This window comes from Chiloscyllium plagiosum, unplaced genomic scaffold (assembly GCF_004010195.1).
Source record: "Chiloscyllium plagiosum isolate BGI_BamShark_2017 unplaced genomic scaffold, ASM401019v2 scaf_14352, whole genome shotgun sequence".
Taxonomy (NCBI): domain Eukaryota; kingdom Metazoa; phylum Chordata; class Chondrichthyes; order Orectolobiformes; family Hemiscylliidae; genus Chiloscyllium; species Chiloscyllium plagiosum.
In genome coordinates, this window is record NW_025208393.1 from 1 (window position 1) to 2,524 (window position 2,524).

A 2,524-nucleotide genomic window follows, 5' to 3' on the forward strand; every position below is an offset into this window, starting at 1 on the left:
GCCCAGGAGCAGACCCACGAGGAGAACCGTTAAATTATATTTTTTTCTTTTCTTTTTTTGTCTTTTTTCTTTACTTTTTTTCCTGCTTTACCCCCACAGTACCACGTAACTGCGGTAGTGCTTATATTATCCCCAGCACCCATGTTGTGTATGTGCAGGTGTGAGACACAGTGAAAGACACAAGGTGCATGAATCTTTATTCAATTTTCATCACCAGGAACAAAAGAAACACCCGAGTGGCCAATGACAAGCAGTGCCCTTCACATCAAAGAGTAATGCTGCGAAATCAAACAGTAAAGGGGAGGGCAGGGATTAAATCAAAATAGAGTTGGAGGGGGAAATAATGCACTCCACTCCCTGAACAGCTCAAGTGGACACCGTGTGCTCCTTATCAAGAAACACCCGGGCTCTAATATAACCGCTGAAGAGGAGCAGGCAGTCAGCCCTAATGACCCCCTCCACGGCCTGCTGCCTGGACCTGTTTATGGCCAATTTGGCCAGGCCCAGGAGAACAGTTGAATTTTTTTTTATTACAAGCAGTGCCCTTCTCAGAGGACAATGCTATGTGATCAAACAGTGAAGGGAAGGGCAGGGATTAAATCAAAATAGAGTTGGAGGGGGAAATAATACACTCCACTCCCTCCGACGCCCACCTCTTCCTGAAAATGAAATTATGATTTTTTTTGAAACCCCCAACCTGCCTAACTGCGGTAGTGCTTATATTTTCCCCAGCATCCATGTTGTGTGTGTGCAGGTGTGAGACTCTGTTAAATTATTTTTTTTAACAAGATATCTGAATCTCCTATTCTTTTTTCTTTTTTTTTCTTTTTTTCACCCATGCAGGTGTAAGACACAGCGAAAGACACAAGGTGCACGAATCTTTATTCAGTTTTCACCACCAGGAAGAAAGGAAACACCAAGTAGCCAGTGACAAGCAGTGCCCTTCACATCAAAGGGCAATTCTGTGCAATCAAACAGTGAAGGGGAGGGCAGGGATTAAATCAAAACAGAGTTGGAGGGGGAAATAATGCACTCCACTCCCTGCAGTGCCCACCTCTCCCTGAAAATGAGATTTGTTTTTTTTTCTTTTTTGTGAAACCCCTAACCCACCTAACTGCGGTAGTGCTTATATTTTCCCCAGCATCCATGTGTGTGTGCAGGTGTGAAACGCTGTTAAATTTTTTTTTCTCTTTTTTTTTTGAGAGTCCTTGACACTGGTCCAGCTCCCTCAAAGCCAGCTCTCAGAGTGAACAGAACCTCTGACACTCCTGTTTTTTTATTTTTATTACCCCCACACTGCTGCCTAACTGCAGTAGTGCTTATATTTTCCCTAAAATCCATGTTGTGTGTATGCAAGTGTGAGACACCATTAAATTATATATGTTTTCTTCTTTTTTTCTCCCTCAGAGCCAGCTCTTAGAGTGAGCAGAAACCTGACACTCCTGTTAATTTTTAAAATATCTTTTTTTTCTTTCATTACCCCCACACTACCGCCTAAGGTAGTGCTTATTTTTCCCCCACACCCATGTTTGTGTGTGCAAGTGTGAGACACAGTGAAAGACACAAGGTGCATGAACCTTTATTCAATTTCCACCACCAGGAAGAAAATACCCAAGTGGTCAGTGACAAGCAGTGCCCTTCACATCAAAGGACAATGCTGGGTGATCAAACAGTGAAGGGGAGGGCAGGGTTAAAATCAAAATAGAATTGGAGGGGGAAATAATGCACTCCACTCCCTATGGAGAACACTTCTCTCTGAAAATGAGATTGTGATTTTTTTTCTTTTTTGTTGAAACCTCCTAACCCACCTAACTGCAGTAGTGTTTATATTTTCCCCAGCATCCATTTTGTGTGTACACAGGTGTGAGACACCATTAAATTATATATTTTTTCACACACTGGTCCAGCTCCCTCAAGAGCTAGCTCTTGTGAACAGAATGTCTGACAGTCCTGTTCCTTTTGTTTCACCCCCACACTACCACCTAACTGCGTGTGCGTGCGTGCACGCGCGTGTGTCACTGTTAACGGCACGATGTGCACACATCTCTATGCACGTTCCACCGCCAGGACGATAGGACAACACCCGGGTGGCCAGTGACAAACACTGCCCTTCACATCAAAGGGCATTGCTGTGTGACCAAACCAGTGGAGGGAAGGGGAGGGACTAAACTAAACTAGAGTTGAAGGGGCAAATAATGCACTCCACTCCCTGCGGCGCCCACCTCTCCCTGAACAACTCCAGGGTGTTGGTGGACACCGCGTGCTCCTTCTAAGGACATCCAGGCCCCAACGTAACCACGGAAGAGGGGCAGGCAGTGGGCCCTAACAACCCCCTCCACGGCCCGCTGCCTCGACCTGTTGATGGCCAGTTTGGCCAGGCCCAGGAGCAGACCCACGAGGAGGTCTTCAGACCTGCCCTCCCACCATACCGGGTGCCCGAAGATCAGGAGCGTGGGACTGAAGTGCAACCAAAAGCAGAGGAGGAGGTTATTAAGAAAATCAAAGGGAGTGCAAACGCCCACAC